The sequence below is a fragment of the Mirounga leonina genome, unplaced genomic scaffold, assembly GCF_011800145.1.
Source record: "Mirounga leonina isolate KUSES-001 unplaced genomic scaffold, KU_Mleo_1.0 Mir_418, whole genome shotgun sequence".
NCBI classification, from domain to species: domain Eukaryota; kingdom Metazoa; phylum Chordata; class Mammalia; order Carnivora; family Phocidae; genus Mirounga; species Mirounga leonina.
Window position 1 is genome coordinate 15,705,003 of NW_023270739.1, and position 10,801 is coordinate 15,715,803.

General features: G+C 38.4%; 1 pseudogene; it reads right to left on the bottom strand.

Moving 5' to 3' along the window:
* Positions 1 to 5,515, bottom strand: part of LOC117998483 — a 41,618-nt pseudogene extending 36,103 nt beyond the window's left edge.
* Between the last annotated feature and the right edge of the window lie 5,286 nt (positions 5,516 to 10,801).

The following is a 10,801-nucleotide window of genomic DNA, read 5'->3' on the forward strand; positions in this document are numbered from 1 at the left end:
TCCTATTATTTATTCCTTACCCACCTCTTATTAGTAGGTAGTGTTGTCTATTATATTCATTTTGCAGATGAAGTAATTGTGACACACAAAAGTGAAGAAGTTGCCCAAGGTTGCATGGGCAATAAGTAATATAACTGTTGTGTGAACCCATGGGGTCTACCCCAGAGCCCATGCTTTTTTTTTTTTTATGTTAATCACCATACATTACATCATTAGTTTTTGATGAGGTGTTCCATGATTCATTGTTTGCATATAACACCCAGTGCTCCATGCAGAACATGCCCTCTTTAATACCCATCACCAGGACAACCCATCCTCCCACCCCCTCCCCTCTAGAACCCTCAGCTTGTTTTTCAGAGTCCATAGTCACTCATGGTTCGTCTCTCCCTCCGATTTCCCCCCTTCATTCTTCCCCTCCTATCCTCTTCTTCTTCTTCTTCTTTTTTAAACATATAATGTATTATTTGCTTCAGAGATACAGATCTGTGATTCAACAGTCTTGCACACTTCACAGTGCTCACCATAACACATACCCTCCCCAATGTCTATCACCCAGCCACCCCATGGCTCCCACCCCCCACCACTCCAGCAACCCTCAGTTTGTTTCCTGAGATTAAGAATTCCTCATATCATTGAGGTCATATGATACATGTCTTTCTCTGATTGGCTTATTTCACTCACCATAATACCCTCTAGTTCCATCCACGTCATTGCAAAAGGCAAGATTTCATTCTTTTTGATGGCTGCATAATATTCCATTGTATATATATACCACATCTTCTTTATCCATTCATCTGTCAATGGACATCTTGGCTCTCTTGACAGTTTGGCTATTGCGGACATTGCTGCTATAAACATCAGGGTGCACGTACCCCTTCGGATCCCTACATTTGTATCTTTGGGGTAAATGCCCAGTAGTGCAATTGCTGGGTCGTATGGTAGCTTTATTTTCAAATTTTTGAGGACCCTCCATACTGTTTTCCAGAGTGGCTGCACCAGCTTGCATTCCCACCAACAGTGTAGGAGGGTTCCCCTTTCTCTGCATCCCCACCAACATCTGTCGTTTCCTGACTTGTTAATTTTAGCCATTCTGACTGGTGTGGTTTTGATTTGGATTCCCTGATGCTGAGCAATGTTGAGCACTTTTTCATGTGTCTGCTGGCCATCTGGAAGTCTTCTTTGGAAAAATGTCTGTTCATGTCTTCTGCCCATTTCTTGATTGGATCATTTGTTCTTTGGGTGTTGAGTTTAAGAAGTTATTTATAGATTTTGGATACTAGCCCTTTATCTGATATGTCATTTGCAAATATCTTCTCCCATTCTGTTGGGTGTCTTTTGGTTTTGTTGACTGTTTCTTTTGCTGTGCAAAAGCTTTTTATCTTGATGAGGTCCCAATAATTCATTTTTGCCCTTGCTTCCCTTGCCTTTGGCAATGTTTCTAGGAAGAAGTTGCTGCAGTTGAGGTCGAAGAGGTTGCTGCCTGTGTTCTCCTTTAGGATGTTGATGGACTCCTGTCTCACATTTAGGTCTTTCAACCATTTGGAGTCTATTTTTGTGTGTGGTGTAAGGAAATGGTCCAGTTTCGTTCTTCTGCATGTCCAATTTTCCCAACACCATTTGTTGAAGAGACTGTCTTTTCTCCATTGGACATTCTTTCCTGCTTTGTCGAAGATTAGTTGACCATAGAGTTGAGGGTCCATTTCTGGGCTCTCTGTTCTGTTCCATTGATCTATGTGTCTGTTTTTGTGCCAGTACCATACTGTCTTGATGATTACAGCTTTGTAATAGAGCTTGAAGTCCAGAATTGTGATGCCACCAGCTTTGCTTTTCTTTTTCAACGTTCCTCCGGCTATTTGAGGTGTTTTCTGGTTCCATACAAATTTTAGGATTATTTGTTCCATTTCTTTGAAAAAAGTTGATGGTATTTTGATAGGGATTGCATTAAATGTGTCAATTGCTCTAGGTAGCATAGCATTTTAACAATATTTGTTCTTCCAATCCATGAGCATGGAATCTTTTTCCATTTCTTTATGTTTTCCTCAATTTCTTTCATGAGTATTTTATAGTTTTCTGAGTACAGATTCTTTGCCTCTTTGGTTAGATTTATTCCTAGATATCTTATGGTTTTGGGTGCAATTGTAAATGGGATCGACTCCTTAATTTCTCTTTCTTCTGTCTTGTTGTTGGTGTATAGGAATGCCACTGATTTCTGTGGATTGATTTTATATCTTGCCACTTGACTGAATTCCTGTATGAGTTCTAGCAGTTTTGGGGTGGAGTCTTTTAGGTTTTCCACATAAAGTGTCATATCATCTGCAAAGAGCGAGAGTTTGACTTCTTCTTTGCCAATTTAGATGCCTTTATTTCTTTTTGTTGTCTGATTGCTGTGGCTAGGACTTCTGGTACTATGTTGAATAGCAGTGGTGATAGTGGACATCCCTGCCTTGTTCTTGACCTTAGGGGAAAAGCTCTCAGTTTTTCCCCATTGAGAATGATATTCGCTGTAGGTTTTTCATAGATGGCTTTTATGATATTGAGGTATGTACCCTCTATGCCTATACTCTGAAGAGTTTTAATCAAGAAAGGGTGCTGTACTTTGTCAAATGCTTTTTCTGCATCTATTGAGAGGATCATATGGTTCTTGTTCTTTCTTTTATTAATGTATTATATCACATTGATTGATTTGCGGATGTTGAACTAACCTTGCAGCCCAGGGATAAATCTCACTTGGTCATGGTGAATAATCCTTTTAATGTACTGTTGGATCCTATTGGCTAGTATTTTGGTGAGAATTTTTGCATCCATGTTCATCAAGGATATTGGTCTGTAATTCTCTTTTTTGTTGGGGTCTTTGTCTGGTTTGGGGATCAAGGTAATGCTGGCCTCATAAAACGAGTTTGGAAGTTTTCCTTCCATTTCTATTTTTTGGAACAGTTTCAGAAGAATAGTTATTAATTCTTCTTTAAATGTTTGGTAGAATTCCCCTGGGAAGCCATCTGGCCCTGGGCTTTTAGAACCCATGCTTTTTTACCCAGCCTTTTTATGCTGGGCAGGAAAGAGGATGGAGAGAGACTTAGGAGTTTGTAGTTCCTAGGATCTTTTCTCTTTTTTTCTGGATAGTGTCATAGAGGCCATCTATTATAAGGCAAGTTGGCTGTTTTAAATTGTGGTGCAGTTGCTTATCTGTATCTGCCCCCAACCTACTCCATGTCCAAAGGAGGAAGGTCCCTCTTTCTAACCAAGACTAATTCCTCTCTCCTTAACTAAATCCCATTACCTTGTTCCATAAAAAAACCAAACCAAAACAAAACAAAAAAAACCCTCCTGCCTATATTTTTACTCTTTCTGTCTCTCCAAATTATTTTCCCTTCCACAGGTCTGTTGTACCTTTGGAAACAAAATAAAACAAAAAACATAACATCAAAAACTTTCCTCAAGCCTATGTATGTCTCTGAGTTCAGTTCTACTGCTTTTTCCTTTCCCCTTTGCCAATTGAATATCCATAAATAAGGGTCCACACTTGCTGTCATCACTTTATAACCTCCCATTTCCTCTGTAACCCAGGTAAAGCCCCTACTTTACTACCAAAATACCCCTGCTCCCATCATCTTAGTTCCTGATCCAGTGGTCTTTATTCACGTGGCATTATTGAGGGTGTCCTCATTCTTGAAACCCTCCTTTCCTTTGGTCTATGGCACCTCTTTTTCCTCGTTTTTCCCTTATCGCTGCCTGATGCTTAAATCTTGGTGTTTCCTGGGTTTTTGTTCACAGGCTTCTTCTCTTTCCGCTCTCCATGGTAAGCCTTGGTAATGTTCCCTCATCTCCTTGCCTGCAAATCACTTCCTTTCCATTGGTTGGGATGCCCAAATCAGTAACCTCTTAGGAGAACCTCTTAGCTCTTCCTTCTTTTTTGAATCCAACTTGTATATAAACTTTACTTCTTGAAAGTATATCAAGCCCATTTTTTCTCCATCCCACTGCTCTGCCTTAGGCATCTCTCCTCTCTCATTCTCTACGCCACTACAATGATCTTCCATGTCTACCTGTCTCTCTCTTATTTTATCAAATCTGTCCTCTGGAGAGACCACTCTAAAATACATTTTGTCACTTTCCTGCTTTCAACACCAGTGACTCACCTATTACCTACAGGATAAAATCCAAACTCTTTAGCAGGGCATGGAAAATCATTAATGATCTATCTTCTGACATCTTGCCAAATCATGTCCTACCAACATCTGCCATCCCAAACTGTTTTCAATTCCTGGAATATACCATGCTATCTTATTTCTCTGTCTGCTTCATACACACTAGTTCCTCTGTCTGAAATTCCATCATGCATTAATTTGAACATCCTTCAAACCATAGCTCAAAAAACACCCCCCTAATGATTCTTCCATGGCTCCCTCAAGCTGATTCAGGCCTTCCTTCTTCCATGCCTCCATTTCTTTCATAGTGATTTGTACACTTGTAAGTTATAAGGGCTCTACAAGGCTCTCACTTGTTGATTCAACAAACATTTTTCAAGCTAGTCACTGTTCAAAGCACTGGGGCACAGCAATGGAACAATCATATGAATCCTGTCCTCAGAGTGCTTACATTCTAGTGGGCTGGGTGGATTTACTTTTTAACAACTGTTTCCTGGATGAGTGGCCAAACATTTCCACAATTTCACTTTTAAAGCCTTCTACCAGGAAATGTTATTAGATCTCAGTAATCCATCTAAGCACTTCTGTCTCCCTCAATCACAGGAGAAAGCCCTATGGAATCCTCAAGAAGATTTTTTAAGTCTCCTGGCCTAGTCAGGAACCTTAGATACTTAATGATGTCACTGAAGGTGATAAGGAGTGGTGATCCTGGTGATGAAACTAACCAAATAGTTGTGAATTTCATAATAGGAACTCAAAGCCACTCTGTCTGAGAGAGACCTACAGTTTCAAATTGCTCCAGAAAAGGTGAGGTGAAAGCAAGGACAAGGTGGATGACCCAGGTGATAAAACTGGCCAGGGGCAAAAAAATTAATAAAAAATAATGTGCAGCATGCAGGTATAAGTGATACAGAATGGTCTGTCCAGTTGTAATATGACCTGCTACAAGGCTTATATCCAGGCCTTAAAGAACATGGTAAATCAAATAGTCAAAGAAAGACTTTAAAAAATAATCTTGGAGATATCTGACTGACTCAGTTGGTAGACCATGTGACTCTTAATCTCAGGGTTGTGATTTCAAGTCCCACATTGGGTGTAGAGATCACTTAAAATCTTTTTTAGAAAAAGTTTTAAAACATAATCTTGATCAAGTTACTATTGTGTGTCTACTATGACCCACTGTAGCTCTGATGTTCTGAAGACAGGAAGAGATGTTCCTGCATTGTGCTTGCCCAACAGGAGCCAGTGGGCCTCAATTAGCAAAAACAAAGATCCCAACACAAACAATTTAGAACTTACATTCGAGCTGGAGTGTGATACCTGTGCCCTCCCTTGTCATTGGAATATGGAGTAGAGATTATTGTACTCATTTTATGCGTGAGGAACTTGGATTTAAACCCAGGTTGGCCTGGCTCTTAACACAATGCACATGCTGAGTCATCAATAATGTCTGGACAACTTGAAGTGTTGGGCATTTCCAGATTTGAGAGCATGGGGGTCCATCTTCTCTGAGCAGGAATTTGAGCCTTTTTTTTCCCCAAAGGGAATTGATCAGACAACTGCAAATTTCTGGAGATTAATCCATGACCAGAGTCTCTTGTTTGTTTAATTCACCTAATGTGCATTCAGTTGTGTTATAAAGGATTTGAATATGCAATGGCTTTTGAAAACAATAGTAATAAGAAAAAGTTCTCCAACCCACACTTATACTTGGCAACCTGAGCCCTGGCCTGAGGCAGGACGTGAGAAAAAAATGTAATTAGCATCCACTTAGCCATAGACTCTCAGGCCACAATTTCTTACCCTGGTATTAATCAATGCACATTTAGCCCTAGCCAATGTACACAACCCCAAGGCTCACAGTTTCTCCATCTTCTCCACCCGCCCCCTGGCTTAGACACACAATAGAGCTAAAAAAAGCTTTCAGGTAGAGCCTTGGTCCCATTAGCTCACTCCATGGCAAAGGCAGAGGAAAGTGTTTGGGATGGCAGGTTTTCCAACCCTTGGGGAATCCAAATCCAGACAGACACCCAGAAAGCAGCCAAGCATTCTTTGGTGGGGAGGGTTCCAGCAGGCAACTTCTTAGCTTGGTAATTGCTCATGCACCACGCAGGGCTCCTCTGGCTGAGCTGGGACTCCCTAGCTACAGCTGTATTGCGATCTCCTCCAGTCTAGACAAAGCAGACAGTCCCTCCCTTGGTGCGCTCCAGGAACACCAGTACCCACAGACAGAGCCCAGGAACAGACAGAGGTCTTTAACTATTTCGTCCCTTTTTGTTCATAATGTTTCTTAATGCTTAAAATAAAGTGCCTGTGATTACAAAGAAAGCCAGTTATATCAAAAGAATCAAATATTTGAAGAATGAAATTTATCATGTAGTGATATATGTATTCAATATATGTGTTTAATAGTGAATTACAAAATAAGATCTCTCTCCCCCCTTTTATTTAAACCAGGATTAAGTTTCAAGATCAAGAAAATTAATCTCAATAAACATCACTACACTCAGCATTTTTTCTTGCAGTGGTAAAATTTAAAGCATTTCACTTTCCTAATGTTATGTCATTTTGTTCTTCATATTCATTAATTAATTTATTCATTCATTCTACTAAAAAATATGTCCTGAGCAAGGCAGTATGATCATTTCTGATCAGGGTTCAGAAAATGATGCCTGTTGGCTAAAACTGGCCATGCTTATTCATTTACATTTGGTCTATAACTGCTTTCACACTGTATTAGTAGTGTTTAATAATTGTGTTTGAGACTACAGGACTTTCCAAGTCAAACATATTTACTATCTAGCCCTTTACAGAAAACATTTGCCGACTCTTGAACTAGGCATAGCCCTTACCCTCAAGGATTTTTCACAGTCTACAGAAGAACAGTAAAAACAAATCAATTCTTTGTTATAAATACATCAACAAAAATATGTCTAAGGTGTAGAAATTCCCAAGAGAGAAATAAAGGGAGAGAAACATGGAAGATTTCCTCAAAGAGGTGACATCTGAGTTGGTTTTGAAAGAATAGAGATTTGCCATAAGACCAGCTTTCTAGGCAGAGGGTGGAGCATGTGCAAAGGCATGATTGCATAAACTAGCAATGTTTCTGGAATTTATAAGCACTTCACTATCACTGAAGTATAGAGTTCTAAAAGGTAGTGACAAAAGATGACTGCAGAACAAGGTAGGGATCAGACAAGAAAACACTTTATGTACCATATCAAGGAACTCAAATACTCTCCATAGGTATTGGCAGTGCTATGCAATAGAAATCTCTGTATGATCGAAATGTTCTATAGCTGTATTGCCAATAAGATACCCACCTGCCACATGCAACTGAGCACTTGAAATATGGCTACTACAATTGAGGCACTGAACTTTTAATTTTTTATTTTAATTGATTTAAATCTAAACAGCCACATCTGTATGTAGCTACCATATTGAACACCTCTAAATGATGGAAACTGAACTAATTTTCACACACTGATTTAGTGTGAAAGCAGTCACAGACCAAATGTAAATAAATGGGCATGACCAATCTCAGGCAGCAGGCATCATTTTCTGACCAATGGTCAGAAATAATCTTAATGCCTGGCTCAGTGCATGTTTTTCAGTAGCATGAATGAATAAATGGATGAATGAGAATGGAAGAACAAAATTATACATCATTAGGAGGGTGAAATACTTAAAACTTTGGGTTGCTTGAGTGGTGCCCGCAGTCTGTTAAGTGACGGACTGTTGGTTTGGTCTCAGGTCATGATCTCAACATTATGAGATGGAGTCCCATGTCAGTCTCCATGCTCAGCACAGAGTCTCCTTAAAATTCTTAAAATTCTCTCTCCCTACCCCCAACCTTTCACTCTCTCAAAAAAAAAAAAAAAAGCAAATACTTAAAATTTTACCACCATGAGCAATAATGCTGGGTATAATTATGTTTTTTGAGATTATTTTTCATGATTTTGAATTTAGTCCTGGTTTAAAAAAAAGGGGGGGAGGGAGATCTTGTTGTTAATCCACTATTAAAATCTACTATTTAAATAGAAAAATAGGCCATTAAATCTCCCCTTTAGCAAGATTATTCTTTTTTTAAATTTTTTATTGTTATGTTAATCACCATACATTACATCATTAGTTTTTGATGTAGTGTTCCATGATTCATTGTTTGTGCATAACACCCAGTAGCAAGATTATTCTGGTTGTGGATGAATTGAAGGAAAGGAAGACAGGAAGACCATTTAGATACTAATCAGTAGTTCTGAAAAAAGAAGATAAAGTTCTGATCTTAGGCAGTAGTGGTTGGAATAGAAAAGAGGATTAGTTTTGAAGTATATTAAGAAAGAATTGACAGGTCTTGGTGATCAATTAAATATAGGCAATAGAGCATGAAAGAGTTGCTAAAAATGCCCCTTTGGTTCCTGAGTGGTGCCTGGACAGGGAGGTAGATGCTGAGATGGGTGAGAAGGATGGAGAGACATCATGGTGGGGGGAAGTGTAGGTAAGGAGGATGATAAATTGAACCTTAAGTTGCCTGGGTAGCTAAGTCTAGTGAGAGGTCTGGGTTGAAGATACAGATGAAGCACATTAATTGGAGAATAGTATCATGTGAGCCAAAAAAAAACTAACTTCCAGTTCTAGTTCTCTTATCACCTAGCTGGATGCTTTGGGATGTCATTTCTTTCTGGCCTCAGTTTCATTATCTGTACAATGGGAGGGTGTCAGACCAGAAGAGTTGAGCAATTTTTTTCTCTAAAGGGACAGAGAGTCAATATTTCAGGTTTTGAAGGTCATACACAGTCCCTGTTGCATATTCTCCTCCTAGTATATGCATATTCAGCTTTTTAGGCACTGCCAAACAATTTTACAAAGATGTTATGCCAATTTATAATGCCCCAAGCAATATACAAAAGATCTAGCTGTTCCATATTGTCACAACACTTGATAATTTCAGTCTTTCAAATTTTAGCCATTCTGGCAGATGTATAGGAATATATCAATGTAGATTTATCTGCATCTCACTGAAGAATGAGACTGACCATCTTTTTATATATTCATTTTCATTCCCTCTTGTACATTTTTCTAGTGGAGGCCTGCTATAGAAGCTCTTATCATAGTCTACAAACACTTTATCCTATATATGTATATTGCAAATTTCTTCTCCCACTCTTCGGCGTGTCTTCTCATTCTCTTAGTTATCTTTTGATGATAGAAATTCCTTATTTTAATGTAGTCCAATTTACTAACCTTTTCCTTTGTGGCTAGCACTTTTGGTGTTCTATTTAAGAAATGTTCACCTTTTTCAAATGTCATAAAAATATACTTCTATGTTACCTTCTAGTAATTTCATTATTTCATTCTTCATAGTTAGATATGCATTGTGCCTGGAATTGATATTTGTGTACAGTATGAGGTGGGGGACTCAAGATCTAGTTTTTCCATATGGATAACCAATTGACCCAGTGACATTTATTGAAAATATTCTTTTCTGCACTGCATGCAGTATTACATTTGTTTTAGGTTGTGGCAAATGTGTGTGGGAACGTTTTCTGGAGTCTCCATCTTGTTCCATTTTTCTAGATATCCACCCATAAATATAATATATCCCTCTACTTAAATCTGCTTTAATTTCCCTTTAAAAATTTCATAATTTTCAGGGTGCCTGGGTGGCTCATTCAGTTAAGCATCTGACTTCGGCTCAGGTCAAGATCTTAGGGTTCTGACATGGAGCCCAGTGTTGGGCTCTGTGCCCAGTGCTGGGCTCAGTGCCCAGCAGGGAATCTGCTTGTTCCTCTGCCCCTCCCCTGACCTATGTGCTCTCTCAAATAAATGAATAAAATCTTTTTTAAAATGTTTGTAATTGCTCTGAAGAGATTTTACATATATTTTGTTAGATTTAGTCTAAATATTTGATGTCATTTGATGCTATTGCAATGGCATACTTTTTTTATTTTTTAGCAGGTTATTTCTGAAATATAGAAATATAATTAAGGCTTATATATTGACCTTGTATTTCATGATGTATTGAATTCACCTACTAATTCTAATCCTAGTGATTTTTTAAAGCAGGTTTTTATCTTCTCCACAATTTCATAACTACAATATATTAAGAAAGAGAAATTTTTCTCTGACTAACTAAAATATGAACAAATTCCTGATTTTAATTTTCTTCCTGCTGTCATCAGCACAAGGGTTTGGCATTCGAATGAACCACAACTGGATTTCAAGGACTCACCCAGCCCTGAGATGTTCTCAATGCCACTTCCTTAGTGTCAGCAATTGTGACAGCTACTGTAATAATAAAACAGCTCTAATCCAACCTTAGTGTGACTAATTACTAATAAATATGCCTATGCCTGCAAGTATACTTAATTTTGAGGAAAAGCTGCTTTGTATAATCACAATATTTAATGATCAATAAAGCAAAACATGGGATTTTTTTAGTTTGGTTTGGTTTTCCTTTTTTTAGTTTCTTAAGGAATTTCCTCAGTGGAGAGCATCATCAAGTAAATGGCAATGACTACTAGTGAAATTCTATTTAGCTGGTGTGGTCCATTAGACACTGTGATCATAAATGCAGGCAGTAAGATCAAAGAGGCCTTAGAGATAATCCATTCTAATACACTTCTTGTTTACAAATGAGGAAATAAACCCAAATAGCC